The sequence below is a fragment of the Scyliorhinus canicula genome, chromosome 29 (genome assembly GCF_902713615.1).
Source record: "Scyliorhinus canicula chromosome 29, sScyCan1.1, whole genome shotgun sequence".
NCBI classification, from domain to species: Eukaryota; Metazoa; Chordata; class Chondrichthyes; order Carcharhiniformes; family Scyliorhinidae; genus Scyliorhinus; species Scyliorhinus canicula.
Window position 1 is genome coordinate 3,434,211 of NC_052174.1, and position 19,676 is coordinate 3,453,886.

The window sequence follows — 19,676 nt, forward strand, 5'->3', positions numbered from 1 at the left end:
TGGGTTGCCGTCAGGAGAGGGAGAGGGAACCGGCAGGCAGTGCAGGGATCCCATGTGGTAGTTCCCCACATGAACAAGAATACCGTTTTGGATACTGTTGCGGGGGACGACTTACCAGAGGTAAGCAATGGGGCACAGGACTCTGGCACAGAGTCTGTCCCTGTTGCTCAGAAGGGAAGGGAGAAGTGGAACAGAGCACTTGTCATTGGGGACTCCATAGTTAGAGAAACAGACAGGAGTTTCTGTGGGAACCAAAGAGACTCACGGTTTGTGTGTTGCCTCCCAGGTGTCAGTGTTCGTGAAGTCTCTGACCGTGTTTTGGGGATCCTTAAGGGGGAGCAGGAGCAGCCCCAAGTCGTGGTCCACATACGTACCAACGACATAGGTGGGAAGGGAGATGGGGATTTGAGACAAAAATTCAGGGAGCTAGGGTGGAAGCTGAGAGCTAGAACAAACAGTTGTTATCTCTGGGTTGTTACCCGTGCCACGTGCTAGCGAAGTGAGAAATAAGAAGAGAGAGGAGTTGAACACGTGGCTACAGGGATGGTGCAGGAGGGAGGGCTTTGGTTTCCTGGATAATTGGGGGTCATTCTGGGGTAGGTGGGACCTCTACAAACAGGATGGTCTTCACCTAAACCAGAGGGGTACCAATATCCTGGGAGGAGATTTGCTAGTGCTCTTCGTGGGGGTTTAAACTAATTCAGCAGGGGGATGGGGACCTAAATTGTTGTCCCAGTGTACAGGATGTTGAGAGTAGTGAGGTCAGCGATAGGGTTAAAAGTTCGAAAGAGGGCACTGGCAAGCAAGATGCTGGTTTGAAGTGTGTCTACTTCAACGCCAGGAGCATCCGGAATAAGGTGGGTGAGCTTGCAGCATGGGTTGGTACCTGGGATCTCGATGTTGTGGCGATTTCGGAGACATGGGTAGAGCAGGGACAGGAATGGTTGTTGCAGGTTCCAGGATTTCGAGGTTTCTGTAAGAGCAGAGAAGATGGTAAAAGAGGGGGGGGGGTGGCATTGTTAATCAAGGAAAGTATTACGGCAGTAGAAAGGTCGTTTGAGGACTCGTCTACTGAAGTAGTATGGGCCGAGGTTAGGAACAGGAGAGGAGAGGTCACCCTGTTGGGAGTTGTCTATAGACGTCCGAATAGTTCCAGAGATGCAGAGGAAAGGATTGCAAAGATAATTCTCGACTGAAGCGTGAGTAACAGGGTTGTTGTTATGGGGGACATTAACTTTCCAAATATTGACTGCAAATACTTTATTTCGAGTACTATAGATGGGTCACTATTTGTGCAGTGCGTGCAGGAGGGTTTTCTGACACAGGCCAACAAGGGGCGAGGCCACATTGGATTTGGTACTGGGTAATGAACCCGGCCATGTGTAAGATTTAGATGTAGGTGAGCACTTTGGTGATAGTGATCACAATTAGGTTATGTCTACTTTAGCAATGGGAAGGGATAGGTATATTCCGCTGGGGAAAAGGCAATTATGATGTTATTCGGCAAGATTTAGGATGTATAGGATGGGGAAGGAAACTGCAGGGGATGGGTACAATCGAAATGTGGAGCTTTTTCAAGGAACAGCTACTGAGTGTCCTTGATAAGTATGTACCTGTCAGGCAGGGAGGAAGTTGTCGAGCAAGGGAACTTACTAAGGTGGTTTACTAAGGAAGTTGAAGCACTTGTCAAGAGGAAGAAGACATGAAGGATGAGACATGAAGGCTCAGTTAGGGCACTTGAGAGTTACAAGTTATCCAGGAAGGACCTAAAGTGAGATTTAAGAAGAGCGAAGGGAGGACACGAAAAGTCGTTGGTGGATAGGATCAAGGAAAACCCTAAGGCTTTCTATAGGTATAACAGGAACAAAAGAATGACTAGAGTAAGATTAGGGCCAATCAAGGATAGTAGTGGAAAGTTGTGTGTGGAATCCGAGGAGATAGGGGAAGCGTTAAATGGATATTTTTCGTCAGTGTTTACATTGGAGAAAGACAATGTTGTCGAGGAGAATACTCAGGTTCAGTCGACCAGGTTAGATGGAATTGAGGTTCACAAGGAGGAGGTGTTAGCAATTTTGGAAAGTGTAAAAATAGATACGTCCCCTGGGCCAGATGGGATTTATCCTAGGATTCTCTGAGAAGCCAGGGAGGAGATTGCAGAGCCTTTGTCCTTGATCTTTATGTCGTCTTTGTCGACAGGAATAGTGCCGGAAGAATGGAGGATAGCAAATGTTGTCCCCTTGTTCAAGAAGGGGAGTAGAGACAACTCTGGTAATTACAGACCTGTGAGCCTTACTTCGGTTGTGGGTAAAATGTTGGAAAAGGTTATAATCATCTTGAAAAGAACAAATTGATTAGCGATAGTCAACACGGTTTTCTGAAGGGTAGGTCATGCCCCACAAACCTATTGAGTTTTCTGAGAAGGTGACCAAATAGGTGGATGAGGATAAAGCGGTTGATCTGGTGTATATGGATTTCAGTAAGGCGTTTGATAATAGGCTATTGCAGAAAATAAGGAAGTAGAGGATTGAAGGTGATTTAGCGGTTTGGATCAGTAATTGGCTAGCTGAAAGATTGCAGAGGGTGGTGGTTGATGGCAAACGTTCATCCTGGAGTTCAGTTACTAGTGGTGTACCGCAAGGATCTGTTTTGGGGCCACTGCTGTTTGTCATTTTTATAAATGACCTGGAAGAGGGTATAGAAGGATGGGTTTGTAAATTTGCAGATGGCACGAAGGTCGGTGGAGTTGTGGATAGTGCTGAAGGATGTTATAGGATACAGGGGGACATAGATAAGCTGCAGAGCTGGGCAGAGAGGTGGCAGATGGAATTTAATGCGGAAAAGTGTGAGGTGTTTCACTTTGGAAGGAGTAACAGGAATGCAGAGTACTGGGCTAATGGCAAGATTCATGGTGGTGCAGATGAACAGAGAGATCTCGGCATCGAGGTACATAAATCCCTGAAAGTTGCCACCCAGGTTAATAGGGTTGTTAAGAAGGCATATGGTGTGGTAGCCTTTATCAGTAAGGGGATTGAGTTTCGGAGCCACAAGGTCATGCTGCATCTGCACATAACTCTGGTGCGGCCGCTCCTGGAGTACTGCGTGCAGTTCTGATCACCACATTATAGGAAGGATGTGGAAGCTTTGGAAAGGGTTCAGAGGATATTTACTAGGATGTTTCCTGGTATGGAGGGAAGGTCTTACGAGGAAAGGCTCAGGGACTTGAGGTTGTTTTCGTTAGAGAGGAGAAGGCTGAGAGGTGACTTAATAGAGACATATAAGATAGTCAGAGGGTTAGATAGGGTGGACAGTGAGAGTCTCTTTCCTCGGATGGTGATGACCAACACGAGCGGACATAGCTTTAAATTGAGGGGTAGTAGATATTGGAAAGATGTCAGAGGCAGTTTCTTTACTCAGAGAGTAGTAGGGGTGTGGAACGCCCTGCCTGCAACAGCTGTAGACTCGCCAACTTTCCGGGCATTTAAGTGGTCACTGGATAGACATATGGATGAAAATGGAATGGTATAGGTCAGATAGGCTTCAGATGGTTTCACAGGTCGGCGCAACATCGAGGCCCGTACTGCACTGTAATGTTCTATGTTCTATGTTCTGTAACCTGTTTCTTCTTTTTACGCCATTTGCTCATTAAGTTTGTTACGAATGCTTCTTGCATTTAGATTCAAGGCCCAGGCAGACACGGGGAGAAAGTGAAAACGCACAGACGGTAATCCAAGGCGGGAATTGATCTTGGTCCCTGGCGCTGTGAGGCAGCAGTGATAAGTTTCCCTGAATTACTACCGTGGCAACATATTTCAAATCCCATTTCTCCTTTTCGGGACAATGAGAGCTCAGGTCAGCAACTCACAGGCCTGAAAAACTGGTCCCAGCACTTTTTAAATTCCTCAACTTGCCGTTGGTAAATATATGTGCTTTTCACTCAATTCCGATCATTGTTGCCAGAATCTATTGGAAGTTCGAGGGGAAATATTGTCGAGAATTAAATGTAGTCACAAAAAGTCCACTCAGGTGAGCAGCACGGTGGCACACGGTGAGCACTGCTGCCTCACGGCGCCGTGGCCTCAGGTTCTGTCCCAGCTCTGGACCACTGTCCGTGTGGACTTTGCACATTCTACCCGTGTTTGCGTGTGTTTCGCCCCCACAGCCCAAGGATGTGCAGGGTGGGTGGAATCGCCACTCTAAATTGCTCCTTAATTGGGAAAAAATGAATTGGGTACTCTAAAATTTCAATAAATAAATAAAAAGTACACTCAGGCATTTCGAATGTAAAATACCCATGCTAATGAAGAACACAAATAGTATTTATGAAGCAAAAATACGTTTTGTGGCGTGGTGTTCAGCATGACGGAATTAAGATTCATCACGTGAGGGACTACTTCATGTCTCTGTGAATGTGACTATTCTGCTGAGATACAAAGTCAATGTCGCCCTGCGGTTTCGTGCCTATCAATTTGGTGACCATCATCCGAATGAGAAAAGAGACGCGGAGAAGGGGCAGTGGTCAATTCAGCGAGTTTTATTCCAATGATTGGAGAGGCAGTGAGTCAGTGGTCATTTGGTCTGCACAATGTATCAGAGCGTGAATTAGAGAAATTACTGGCAGCTTGAGTCATATCGTCAGGTCCGCCTCAAACTGTTACATATCGTCTTTTACAGAATCAGTTTCTCATGCAGCATTTGAAGAAAGGTGAGCAGCTCCCTCTGAACGGGGTCTTTTCTTCCTCACAGCCGTTAGCTCTGCATTCGCCTCCAAAATTTACACACTCCAACATCGCACCTGCCGATGAGAGAGGAAGAGAATATTGACGCCTTTTGTCAGGACCATTTTGTCAGAACTACAGAATGTGGAAATAGTGCTCGGGGTTCCATGTGTGGTCTGTCCGAGGCGTGTGTAGACCTCACCTGGGCTCTTAGCTCCTTGTGCAGACATAGATGTCGATAATGTGCACAACAATAATGAAAGCAACCGTGATCTCGCCAATGCGGTAAAGTTAACTTGGATATTTATCTGGAACGTTATCGAAGTGATTGACAGCAAACCACAGAAGCAGAGGGAGGGAGTCAGGTTTACCGATGCCTCCATGTTGAACGAACCGCCGTCGATGAGGGTTCGGCTAAAACTAGGAAACGCGCAATAGTCCACAGGGGAACGAGAGCCGAACAATCGCAGAGTTGTCAGTCTCGAGTAAAACAGAGAGCTTGAGAAAGAGAGAGCAATGGATGAAGATAAGGGATGTTGAAGTCATGGTAAAGAGTTAATGAAGTAGAGGAGTACCGCATGCAGATGTGGTGAATTAATGAATTAGAGGAGGACAGCATGCAGATGTAGAGAGTTTATGAAGTGGAGGAGGAGGGCATGCAGATGTAGAGAGTTAATGAAGTAGAGGAGGAGAGCATGCAGATGAGGAACATAAAACATAGAACAGTACAGCACAGAACAGGCCCTTCGGCCCTCGATGTTGTGCCGAGCAATGATCACCCTACTCAAACCCCAAGTATCCACCCTATACCGTAACCCAACAACCCCCCCCCCCCCTAACCTTACATTTATTAGGACACTACGGGCAATTTAGCATGGCCAATCCACCTAACCCGCACATCTTTGGACTGTGGGAGGAAACCGGAGCACCCGGAGGAAACCCACGCACACAGGGGGAGGACGTGCAGACTCTGGAACTTGGTGTTTCTTTAATTGTGACGGGTTTATGAAGAGGGGATGCACAGAGTATTAATCTCCTTATAGTGCAAACTGCATCACCGTCTCACATCTCTCTCTCCTTCAGTCCACTTCGCTCTCTCTCTCTCGATCCCGTCTCCCTCTCTTCATCTCGCCCTCCCTGGCACTGTCTCTCTGTATCTCTCCCTTTCCCTCTGACCTTCTCTCTTTTTCTCCCTTTCTCTTTCTCCCTCGCTGCTGATCAAAGACTGGCATTGGGGCGTTCTCGTTCAGTAGAATGAATTGGGCCAAGTAAATCAAGTGTTGCTCAGGGCAATTTAGCTGATAGTTATTCCACTACACACGGATTTAAATTGGAATGCGAATAAATCAACGAACAACTTTAATATAATATAATCCAACATTGATGACAAAAAGGTGAAGTGGGCTGAGAACGGATCTATTGCAGCTACATCAAATTTACAAATACTATACAACGGCTGTATACGACAGTATGCTGAATTCAAACATAGATCACTCGTCAGTAATTCGTGGTACATTGTCCCTCTGAACTTCATACCATCTTCAATTTAGTAATTAACCAAAAGTTGCTCTTTAGTTATCAGAAGTCAAATAGTCACGTTTCAAACACGGGTTATGGCTCAGCTAATCAATTAGATAGCTGGCTTCAAATGTTCCTTAGAAGTCAGGTGTGGAGAGTGTAAAATGAGTTTGTATAGAGTGCTGATTCTCTCCTCACAGATGTGTTACTCGCCACGTGATCCCGCAACAGGAATAGAGAGAGAGAGTAGTTGAACACGTGGCTACGGGGATGGTGCAGGAGGGTGGGAATCAAATACCTGGATAATTGGGGCTCCATCTGGGTTAATGCGTCCTCTACAAATGTGATGGTCAGCACCTGAACCAGAGGGATACCAATATCCTGGGGGGGGGGGTTGCTAATGCTCTTCGGGAGGGTTTGAAGTAATTCAGCATGGCGGTGGGAACCTAAATTGCAGCTCCAGTGTACAGTAGTGAGGTCATGAGTAAGGTGTCAAGGTCGCAGGAGTGTACCAGCAGGCAGAAAGGTGGTTTGAAGTGCGTCTACTTCAACACCCGGTGCATCCGGAATAAGATGGGTGAACTTGCAGCATGGGTAGGTACCTGGGACTTCGATGTTGAGGCCATTTCGGAGACATGGACAGAGCAGGGACAGGAATGGTGTTGCAGGTTCCGGGGTTTAGATGTTTCAGTAAGCTCAGGGAAGGTGGTAAAAGAGGGGGAGGGTGGCATTGTTAGTCAAGGACAGTATTACGGTCGCAGAAAGGACGATTGATGAGGACTCGTCAACTGAGCTAATATGGGCTGAGGTTAGAAACAGGAAAGGAGAGGTCATCCTTTTGTGTGTTTGCTATAGGCCTCCGAAAAGTTCCACATATGTAGAGGAAAGGATTTAAAAAATGTTCCTGGATAGGAGCGAAAGTAACAGGGCTGTTGTTATGGGGGACATTAACTTTCCAAATATTGACTGGGAATGCTATAGTTCGAGTACTTTAGATGGGTCAGTTGTTGTCCAATGTGCGCAGGAGGGTTTCCTGACACAGTATGTAGATAGGTTAACAAGAGGCGAGGCCACGTTGGATTTGGTACTGGGGAATGAACCAGGCCAGGTGTTAGGTTTGGAGGGAGTTGAGCCCTTTGGTGAATCGGTTACGTTAACTATAGCAATGGAAAGGGATAGGTATATACCGCAGGGCAAGAGTTATAGCTGGGGGAAAGACAATTATGATGCAACTAGGCAAGAAATGAAATGAAAGTGAAATGAAAATCGCTTATTGTCACGAGTAGGCTTCAAATGAAGTGTACTCTGAAAAGCCGCTAGTCGCCACATTCCGGGGCCTGTTCGGGGAGGCTGGTACGGGAACAGGTACGAGACATAGGCTGCATAGGATGGGGAAAGAAACTGCAGGAAATGGGCACGATTGAAATGTAGTCCATGTTCAAGGAACACCTACTGCGTATTCTTCATAAGTATGTACTTATCAGGCAGGGAGGAAGTGGTCAAGCGAGGAAACCGTGGTTTACTAAAGTAATTGCATCATTTGTCAAGAGGAAGAAGGAGGCTTATGTAAAGACGGGACGTGAAGGTTCAGTTAGGGCGCTTGGGACTTACGTTAGCCAGGATGGACCTAAAGAGAGAGCGAAGAAGAGCCAGGAGGGGACATGAGAAGTCGTTGCCAGGTATGTCAGGAATAAAAGAATCACGAAGTTTAGAGTAGGGCCAGTCAAGGACAGTCGTGGGAAGTTGTGCGTGGAGTCCGAGGAGACAGGTGAGGCGCTAAATGAATATTTTTCATAGAATCATATAATCTACAGTGCAGAAGCAGGCCATTTGGCCCATCGAGTCTACATCGGCTCATGGAAAGAGCACCCTACCCAAGCACACACGTCCACCCTATCCCCATAACGCAGTTACCCCAGCCAACACTAATGGAAATTTTGAACACTAAGATCAATTTAGCATGGCCAAGCCACCTATTCTGCACACCTTTAGACGATGGGAGTGAACCGGAGCACTCGGAGGAAACCCACGCACACACGGGAAGAACTTGCAGACTCCGCACAGACAGTGACCAAGACGGAAATCGAATCTGTGACCCTGGAGCTGTGAAGCAATTATGCTAACCACTATGCTACCGTGTTGCCCAATATTCGCAGTATTCACAGAGAAAAAAGACAATGTTGTCAAGGAGAATACTGAGATACCGGCTACTAGAATAGACGGTATTGAGGTTCATAAGGACGAGGTGTTAGCAATTCTGGAAAGTGTGAAAATAGGCAAGTCCCCTGGGCCGGATGGGATTGATCCCAGGATTCTTCGGGAAGCTAGGGAGGAGACTGCTCAGGCTTTGGCTTTTATATGTCATCATTGTCCACAGCAATAGTACCGGAAGACTGGAGGATAGCAAATGTTGTCCCCTTGTTCAAGAAGGGATGTAGAGACAATCCCGGTAACTACAGACCAGTGATCCTTACTTCTGTTATGTGCAAACTTTTGGAAAGGATTATAAAGGATCGGATGTATAATCGTCTGGAAAGGAATAATTTGATTAGGGATAGTCAACACGGTTTTGTGAAGGGTAGGTCGTGCCTCACAAACCTTATTGACTTCTTTGAGAAGGTGACCGAACAGGTGGACGAGGGTAAAGCAGTTGATGTGGTGTATATGGATTTCAGTAAAGCGTTTGATATGGTTCCACACCGTAGGCTATTACAGAAAATACGGAGGCATGGGATTGAGGGCGATTTAGCAGTTTGGATCACAAATTGGCTAGCAGTAAGAAGACAGAGGGTGGTGGTTGATAGGAAATGATCAGCCTGGAGTTCAGTTGCTAGTGATGTACCACAGGGATCTGTTTTGGGGGCCTGCTGTTTGTCATTTTTATAAATGACCAGGAGGAGGACGTGGAAGATTTCCGGATGACACTGAAGTCGGTGGAATTGTGGACAGTGCAGAAGTCTTTTGCAGGTTACAGTGGGACATAGAAAAGCTGCAGAGCTGCGCTGAGAGGTGGCAACTGGAGTTTAATGCAGAAAAGTGTGAGGTGATTCATTTTGGAAGGAGTAACAGGAATGCAGAGTACTGGGCTCATGGGAATATTCTTGCTGGTGTGGATGAGCAGACAAATCTCGGTGTTCATGCACATAGATCACTGAAAGTTGCCACCCAGGTTGATGGGGTTGTTCAGAAGGTGTACCGTGTGTTAGCTTTTATTGGGAGAGGAATTGAGTTTCGGAACCATGAGGTCATGTTGCAGCTGTACGCATTTGGAGTATTGCGTGCAGTTCTGGTCGCCACATTATAGGACGGATGTGGAAGCATTGGAAAGAGTGCAAAGGAGATTTACCAGGATGTAGCCTGGTGTGGAGGGAAGATCTTATGAGGAAAGGCTGAGGGACTTGAGGCTGTTTTCGTTAGAGAGAAGGTTAAGAGGTGACTTAAAAGAGGCATGCAAGATGATTAGTGGCTTATATCGGGTGGACAGTGAGACCGTTTTTCCTCGAATGGTGATGACTAGTACGCGGGGAGATAGCTTTAAATTGATGGGAGATACATATAGGACAGATGTCAGAGGTAGTTTCTTTACTCAGAGAGTAGTAAGGGAGTAGTAAGGGAGTAGTAAGTGGAATCCCCGGCCTGCAACAGTAGTGGGCTCACCAATATTAAGGGCATTTAAATGGTCATTGGATAAACATATGGATGATAATGGAATAGTGTAGATGGGCTTTAGATTGGCTTCACAGGTCGGCGCAACATCGAGGGCCGAAGGGCCTGTACTGCGCTGTAATGTTCTATGTTGTATGTTCTATGTTCGATTATGCAGCATTCCTGTGTTTAATATGGCGATTGGTGAGTGAAGGTATTCGGTGAAGGGGGCGGAGGTGCTCCATTCATTTTCACAATTCATCAGAAAGGAAAGCAGCGGTGTGTTATGTAGCGCTTGGTGAGTATTTGCACTCTTCTTAATATTGCCACAACTAGAGGAGATAAAGGCAAAGGGAGTAATTTGAGGGAAAGCCATCCGCGCAGGCCCAGTCACCTCGAGTGTGTTGGGGGTGCATGCAGAAATAAAACACAACAGTGGAAAGTGAGCCCAGAATCCAGAGTGTCCACACCTCCCACCCACCCACCTCGGATCCAGCACCACCTGCCCACACTGTGGCAAGGTCTTCGGGTCCATAGCCACCTGCCCAACCTGTGGCAGAGTCTGCGGACTCAGCACCCCCTGCCCAACAGGCAGAAGAGTCTGCGGATCCAGCACCGCCTGCCCAACCTGTGGCAGAGTTTGCGGACTCAGCATCCTCTGCCCAAACGGCAGCAGAGTCTGCGGATCCAGCACCACCTGCCCAACCTGTGGCAGAGTCTGTGGATCCAGGATCGGACCATTCACCCACCGCAGAACCCACCTCCCCGGAATTGAAGCACGTCATCCTAGAAGCTGAGGGATGCCCTAGAAGAAGGAGAAGGATGATTATTGAGTAAGATATAGTCATCTAGTAGAAATAATCTATGTACCATTTACACCAGTCTGCACACATTGGACACAATGATCTGCGGGAAATTCTCTGCAGACTCTGTGAGTTTTAAAGTTACGTGACAACAGGATTAGAAACTGACATCAGCAAGGGATGAGTATGGTAAAGTTTATAAAGTTCAATCGTTGACCTTTAAACCTCCTGTGTGTAACTGGTAGCAAAATTAGTTAAGGGTTCAAAATTGAGACATTGATGAAATTACATCGTGTATCAAACTCGATACAACAGCAGCTCCAAGCATTAACCCCTGTCCCCTTGGTGATACATGCATTGTCGCTTCTCTGCGCAAATGCTGCTGTGGGTCTGTCTGTCTTTCTCCGTGCGAGGTTGCAACTCCAAATTCTTCCGTTAGTGTGACTTCAGAATACGTCACATGAAGAACACGATGCACAGGCAGAAACCAGAATAGTTGGGACTGTGTTCGGATCACTTGCATGTTTGCATGTTGGTGAAAATTCCGATCTATGAGAGGATGATGATACTTGGATGTGAACTGTTTATCAGCTCTAGCTCTGGGTTCGATGTCCAGAGTACACAATAGAGAGCGTGCTGAATGAAAAATTTACAGTGCAGAAGGAAGCCATTTGGCCCACCGGCTCTTGGAAAGAGCACCCTACCCAAGGTCAACACCTCCCCCTATCCCAATAACCCAGTAACCCCACCCAACACTAAGGGCAATTTTGGACACTAAGGGAAATTTAGCACGGCCAATCCACCTAACCTGCACATCTTTGGACTGTGGTAGAAAACCGGAGCTCCCGGAGGAAACCCACGCAAACACGGGGAGGATGTGCAGACTCCGCACAGACAGTGACCCAAGCCGGAATCGAACCTGGGACCCTGGAGCTGTGAAGCCATTGTGCTATCCACAATGCTACCGTGAATGTAATTTAATGTACCTTTGGGCGAAACAGATAACTCCATGTGTTGGCCAAAAATGATAACTCTTTTCCCGATGCATATATCAAATTCCATGTTAGCGGCAGATTGTCTTCCACTTTCTCTACAAGTTGGCAGAATTTACAAATCACTTCTGGCCGGTGTTTGGAGCGACCAGCAGAGGCGGCGAAACAGATCATTTTCTGTTCATTTCCTGAAGGAAGACACGCAACACCACAAATGATGAACATTTCTCGCTAAATGTTCTGTGTTACCAGCTTGGCATTAGCTGCTTTAAAGGGTTATCCGACTAATGATGCTATACTTACTGTATTCAACTCCTAATCGAGATTTTATAACACATCTTCGCGTTTCATTTAATATGGGGAACAACTTCAATTCGGCATGAACAACAAAGGTCAGGAACAATATCTCAGTCCACTCACACCTGAAGGAAATGTTTGTGGATTGAAATACCACTCAGTAACACGAACCCGTGATTCGCCTCTGAATTCGTGGTGATGTTGAGGGAGGGATGCGCTCCACCATTTACCTTTCAGAGATGAGACGCTAAAGGAAGGCATTGGATATAAGGACATAATAAGTAGGCACAGCAGTATCCCATTAATACCCAATCGCCTGATGCATCATTAAATAACATACCCCATGAATTTGTCGTGGCTTCAAATCCACTTCCTGAGTATCCTCCAAATATTTACTTTGCGTCAATTTCTGAACTTTGTCCTTCCCACCTTGACTTTATTCAATTCCTTAAAACTCTCAGCTCTGGATCGATACTCAAATAATTATTTGTGTTTGCTTACGATCGTCTCTAATGCTTCTCAAGTCTATCTATAGCAAATTCAAACTGCTCGAGGGTCAAGAAGTTCTCCCCTCCATCTCTAGATTGTGAGGGGGAGGGTGATGCTCCGATCGCCTGCCGCCGTCTCTACATTCTCGGCCGCCTGCTGTTCGTGGCTCTTTCCGTCGTTTCTATAGTCTCTTCGTCCCTCGAACTCCTATTTGCTGGCATCTTTTATTGGCTGTTTAGAGATTGCCTTCCGCCCCCCCCCCCCCCCTTGAAATTTGGGCAAAATTTCAAGTGAAGGTGTCCCATTTTCTTCCGGGCTTGGAGAGCACAGCACATCAACGTTGCTGGGACTCGGAGGTCATCTTCCCTTTTACACACACTAAGGGACGGTTTTATCTCTGATCCTACTCTCCCTTTCACTCTTTTTCATTGTGTTTTGTTTACTTTACTTTTCCTCTCTCTCTATCCCTCTCCCTCGCTCTCTCCCTCTCTCTCTCTCTTTCTCTCCCTCTCCGTCTCACACTCGCCCTCTATCCCTCTCTCTCCATCTCACTCTCTCTCTCTTACCCCCTCTTTCTCTCTCTCTCTCTCTCTCTCTCTTTCTCTCAGGTGGAGGTTGATGACTTGGTCTTCCTGGTCTAGCTGCCCGTCTGGACCTGAGCTCCACACTGGCCCACCTTGGAACGCAATTCAACTTGACCTTGCCGGCGCCTCTGCTCCATCGCCACAATCCGCCGGGCCCAGACTCCACAGCCGGATTTACCACTGAGGATTTCCAATTTCTTTTTATGTTGAAAGAGAGGAAAAGTTCCCTTTCGTTCGGGTCGATAAATTCAAAATGCCGGCGCCTGCGCGTGAACCACCGTTTGGGCAGCTACTCCAAACCGCCGTTCTCGACTGCCGAGTCGGCACGCTGAGCCTCGGGCAGTCTCTCTCTCTGTCTCTCTCGCTCTCTCTCTCTCTCTTTCGGTCCTTCCGACTCTCCGGTTGCTGACTCAATGGTCCTCCCTATTTTATTCACTCTCCTCAGGTAACTGCTTTCCTATCTATGCCGTGTTCTTAAAGTTCTAAATTGGTTCGACTATCCTTTACACTGAGAAAAAGTATTTTTAGTGGAGAGCCTCCACGTACGTGCTACTCTCTCTGAACTCAGGCCCAGGTGTCCAGTGGGTAGCCCTGCTGCCTCACGGCGCCAAGGTCCCAGGTTCTATCCCAGCTCTGGGTCACTGTCTGTGTGGATTTTCCACATTCTCCCCGTGTTTGCGTGGGTTTTACCCCCACAAAATAATGATGTGCAAGGGAGGTAGATTGATCACGCTAAATTGCCCTTTTATTAAAAATAAATATGTAAATAACTATATACTTCCGGTATTTTGAACGATTAGAAGTCGATTTGAGGAATGTTTTCAGGAGAACAAGGAAACTGGTCGGGGTGTAAATGAGCCTTCCAAATCTCCACCAATCCCACCATCCTCCAACATCAGTTTTCCTTTATCTCTGGCTCTCAGAGCATCACAATTATATTTGCTTCACCATTGGTGGACTCTCCATCCTGAATTACGGGTGTACACCTTTAGAACATAGACAGAGAACATAGAACATTACACCGCAGTACAGGCCCTTCGGCCTTCGATATTGCGCCGTCCTGTGAAATCCTTCTAAAGTCCCTCTACACTATTCCCTTGTCGTCCATATGCCTATCCAATGACCATTTGAACGTGCGTTTAGTGTTGGCGAGTCCACTACTGTTGCAGGCAGTGCGTTCCAAGCGCTTACTACTCTCTGAGTAAAGAACCTCCCTCTGACACCTGTCCTATATCAATCTCCCTCAATTTAAGGCTATGTCCCCTCGTGCTGGACATCACCATCCGAGGAAAAAGGCTCTTGATGTCCACTCTATCTAATCCTCTGATCATCTTGTATGCCTCAATTAAGTCACCTCTTAACCTTCTCTCTAACGAAAACAGCCTCAAGACCTTCAGCCTTTCCTCATATGACCTTCCCTCCATACCAGGCAACATTCTTGTAAATCTCATCTGTACCCTTTCCAACGCTTCCACATCCTTCCTATAATGTGGCGACCAGAACTGCACACGATATTCCAAATGCGGCCGCACCAGAGTTTTATACAACTGCAACATGACCTCATGGCTCCGTTACGCAATTCCTCTACCAATAAAAGCTAACACACCGCACGCCTTCTTTTTTTTAAAAAATTTTTATTGGAATTTTTTACAGAAAATATAAAAATATAACAAGTAATAATATGCAACTGCCCCATAACACCCACAAATCCACCCCCCCCAACCCGTAACATCACATCTATCACACTCCCCCACCCAACAAGAAAACTTAACCATAAATTAAAATTAAATAAATCAAATTTAAATAAAATAAACAAACATCGTCATCTCCTCCCCCCCCCCCCCCACCCCCCGGGTTGCTGCTGCTACTATCCCAGTACCCTATCGTTGAGCCAGAAAGTCGAGGAAAGGTTGCCACCGCTTAAAGAACCCTTGCACCGATCCTCTCTGGGCGAATTTGACCTTCTCAAGTTTAATGAAGTGGAGATGCCGGCGTTGGACTAGGGTGAGTACAGTAAGAAGTCTTACGACACCAGCTTAAAGTCCAACAGGTTTGATTCAAACACGAGCATTCGGAGCGCAGCTCCTTCCTCCGGTGAATCTGAGTCCATCAAACCTGTTGGACTTTAAACTGGTGTTGTCAGACTTCTTACTAGTTTAATGAAGCCCGCCATGTCATTGATCCAGGTCTCCACGCTTGGGGGCCTCGCGTCCTTCCATTGTAGCAAAATCCTTCGCCGGGCTACTAGGGACGCAAAGGCCAGCACACCAGCCTCTTTCGCCTCCTGCACTCCCGGCTCAACCCCCAACCCCAAAGATCGCGAGTCCCCATCCTGGCTTGACCCCGGATCCCACCACCCTTGACAGCATCTTCGCCACCCCTTCCAAAACTCCTCCAGTGCCGGGGATGCCCAGAACATATGGGCACGGTTCGCGGGAGTCTCCGAGCACCTGACACACCTGGCTTCAACCCCAAAGAACCAACTCATCCTCGTCCCTGTCATGTGGGTCCTATGCAGCACCTTGAATTGAATGAGGCTAAGCCGCGCACACGAGAAGGAAGAATTTACCCTCTCCAGGGCATCAGCCCATGTCCCGTATTCGATCTGTTCCCCCAGTTCCCCCTCCCACTTCGTTTTCAGCTTCTCTACTGACGCCTCTTTCGCCTCCTGCATAACCTTGTAGATATCGGATATCTTCCCCTCCCCGACCCTGACCCCCCAAAGCACGCTGTTACTCACCCCCCTCGCGGGGAGCGCAGGGAATCCCTCCACCTGCCGTCTAGCAAATGCCTTTACCTGCAGATATCTAAACATGTTCCCGGAGGGAGCCCAAATTTCTCCTCCAAATCACCCAGGCTCGCAAACCTTCCGTCGATAAACAGGTCCCTCAGCTGTCTAATGCCCGCTCTGTACCATCCCTGAAATCCCCCATCCATGTTACCCGGGACGAACCTATGGTTTCCCCATAACGGAGCCTCCATCGAGCCCCCCACTTCTCCCCTATGTCGCTTGCACTGCCCCCAAATCTTGAGGGTAGCCGCCACCACCGGACTCGTGGTATACCTCGAGGGAGGGAGCGGCTACGGCGCCGCTACCAGGGCCCCCAGGCTTGTATCCCCACAGGACACTCTCTCCATCCGTTTCAATGCTGCCCCTCCCCCTCCATCACCCACTTGCGCACCATCGGCACGTTGGCCGCCCAGTGGTACCCCGAGAGATTGGGCAACGCCAGTCCCCCCCCCCCCCGCCCCATCTCTACCCCGTTCCAAGAAGACCCTCTTCACCCTCGGGGTGCATGCGCCCAAACAAATCCCATGATGCTACTGGTTACCCTTCTAAAAATGGCCCTAGGAATAAAGATGGGCAAGCACTGGAAGAGGAACAAGAACCTCGGGAGAACCGTCATTCTGACGGATTGCACTCTGCCCGCCAGCGATAGCGGCACCATGTCCCACCTTTTAAATTCCTCCTCCATCTGTTCCACTAGACTGGTGAAGTTAAGCTTATGGAGAGCCCCCCAAACCCCAGGCCACCTGCACCCCCAGGTACCTGAAACTCTTCACTGCCCTCCTGAAAGGGAGCCTCCCAATTCCCTCCTAAGTGCACTACAAATACCTCGCTCTTTCCTAAATTTAGCTTATAGCCCGAGAAGCCCCCAAATTCATCTAACAGCTCAATCACCCACGGCATTCCCCCCTCTGGGTCCGCCACATAGGTCAGCAGGTCGTCCGCATACAGCAATAGCCGGTGCTCCTACCCACCCCGCACCAGACCCCTCCATTTCCCTGACTCCCTCAACGCCATGGCCAGCGGTTCAATCGCCAGTGCAAAGAGCAGGGGGGACAGGGGACACCCCTGCCTGGTGCCACGATAGAACATAGAACAGTACAGCACAGAACAGGCCCTTCGGCCCTCAATGTTGTGCAGAGCCATGATCACCCTTCTCAAACCCACCCTATACCCGTAACCCAACAACCCCCCCCCCCCCCCTTAACCTTACTTTTATTAGGACACTACGGGCAATTTATCATGGCCAATCCACCTAACCCGCACATCTTTGGACTGTGGGAGGAAACCGGAGCACCCGGAGGAAACCCACGCACACAGGGGGAGGACGTGCAGACTCCACACAGACAGTGACCCAGCCGGGAATCGAACCTGGGACCCTGGAGCTGTGAAGCATTTATGCTAACCACCATGCTACACTGCTGCCCTAGAAACTAAAGTACTCCGATCTCCTTCCATTTGTGACTACACTCGCCATTGGAGCCGCATAAAGCAGCCTTTCCCATTTGATGAATCCCTACCCAAATCCAAACCTCGCCAGCACCTCCCACAGGTACCCACACTCAACTCTATCAAACGCTTTCTCTCCGTCCAGCGCCACCACTATCTCCGCCTCCCCCTCCACTGCCGGCATCATGATAACATTGAGCAGTCTCCCCACATTCGTGTTGAGCTGCCGCACCTTGACAAATCCTGTCTGATCTTCGTGAATTACCTCTGGCACACAATCCTCTATCCTGGTAGCCAGGATCTTCGCCAGCAACTTAGCATCTACGTTAAGGAGCGAGATAGGCCTATATGATCCGCACTGCAAGAGGTCCTTATCCCGTTTTAGGATCAGAGAGATCAGTGCCCGCGACATCGTCGGGGGCAAAGTCTCCCCCTCCCATGCCTCATTGAAATTTCGCACCAACAGGGGACCCACCAGGTCCGCATATTTTTTGTAAAATTCCGCCGGGAACTCGTCCGGCCCCGGGTCCTTACCTGACTGCATTTGTCCAATCCCCCTAACTAGCTCCTCCAACTCTATCGGCGCCCCCAGCCCCTCTACCAGCCTCTCGTGAACCCTTGGTAAACATAGCCTGTTCATGAAGCTCTCCATCCCCTCTCTCCCCCTCGGAGGTTCCGACCGGTACAATCCCTCGTAAAAGTCCCAAAAGACCCCGTTTACTTCTGTCCCCTTCTGCACTACATTTCCACCCCCATCCTTCACTCCACCAATTTCCCTAGCGGCATCTCTCCTACGGAGCTGATGCGCCAACATCCTGCTCGCCTTCTCTCCATACTCATATACCGTGCCCTGCGTCCTCCTCCACTGTGTCTCCGTCTTTCTGGTGGTCAGCAAGTCAAAATTGGCCTGCAATCTGCGCCGTTCTCCCAGCAACCCTTCCTCCGGTGCCTCCGCATATCTCCTGTCCACCTTCAGGAGCTCTCCCACCAGTCTCTCCCTCTCCTTCCTCTCCCTCCTTTCCCTGTGGGCCATATGGAGATCAGCTCCCCCGGATCACTGCTTTCAGAGCCTCCAAGACCATCCCCACCTGGACCTCCCCCGTATCATTGGTATCCAGATACCCCTCAATGCTTCTCCGAACCCTCTTACACACCTCCTCCTCCGCCAGCATCCCCACATCCAGGCGCCAGAGCGGGCGCTGGTCCCGCGCCTCTCCCATCTCCAGATCAACCCAGTGCGGGGCATGGTCCGAAATCGCTATGGCCGAGTACTCGGCATCCTGCACCCATGGAATCAGTCCCCTGCTCAGGACAAAAAAGTGTATCCGGGAGTAAACCCTATGGACGTGAGAGAAAAAGGAATACTCCCACGCTCTCGGTCTCCCAAACCTCCAGGGATCCACCCCTCCCATCTGGTCCATGTAAACCCTCAGCACTTTGGCCGCCGCCGGTCTCCTTCCCGTCCTTGAACTGGACCGGTCCAGTGTGGGATCCAGCACTGTACTAAAATCTCCCCCCATGATCAGGCCCCCTGCCTCCAGGTCCGGGATACGGCCCAACAATCGCCTCATGAAGCCAGCATCATCCCAATTCGGGACATATACGTTCACCAGCACCACCTTCTCTCCCTGCAGCCTACCCTTCACCATAATATATCTGCCCTCCTTGTCCGACACCACCTCAGCTGCCTCAAACGCCACCCTCTTCCCCACCAGAATCGCCACCCCCGGTTCTTCGCGTCCAATCCTGAATGATAAACCTGCCCCACCCACCCTTTCCTCAGACGAACCTCGTCCGCCACCTTCAGCTGGGTCTCCTGGAGCATAGCCACGTCCGCCTTCAACCCACTTAGATGGGAAAACACCCTGGTTCTCTTAACCGGCCCGTTCAACCCACTCACGTTCCAGGTAATCAGCCGGATCACCCTCCATGGTACTTCCGTAAGTCAGCTGACTTCTGCTGATCCCGGCAGCTCCCGCCAAAACCTATCCCCTCCCTGCATGGGGTCATCCCCCTCTTGCCACAACTACTTGGCATTGCTGCAGCGGGGGAAAGAAGACCCGTAGAGGCCCCGCCTCCACCGCAAGCTCCACCCCCCTGCCCCACAACACGGGAAACCAGGGGAAAGCCCGCGCTTTCACACTGCCACACCCCACCCTTCTGACGCAGTTCCCCAAAATCCAGTTTCACCTCAATCCCCAGCCGCGTACAGAAGAGAACATATAAAACACAAACCACCAACACTCCCCACCTAACCCACAACCATGCCCAACAAACAAACCCACCCGCAAACAGAGAAAACAGAAAACCAGCACACATAACACACATGTCGAAGTTAGAAAAGTGGAAACAACGATGGCCAAAGTATGTCACCAGGCCCTAGTTCGAGTCCAGCT

At 48.9% G+C, this 19,676-nt stretch overlaps 1 long non-coding RNA gene across 1 annotated transcript; it reads right to left on the reverse strand.

Moving 5' to 3' along the window:
* Window positions 1–4,519: 4,519 nt before the first annotated feature.
* LOC119958334 lies at window positions 4,520–12,606 on the reverse strand. The gene is made up of 2 exons (XR_005458995.1): window positions 12,367–12,606; window positions 4,520–4,792 (listed from the first exon to the last, which is right to left on the reverse strand). It is a non-coding gene; the product is annotated as an uncharacterized LOC119958334 (long non-coding RNA).
* Between the last annotated feature and the right edge of the window lie 7,070 nt (window positions 12,607–19,676).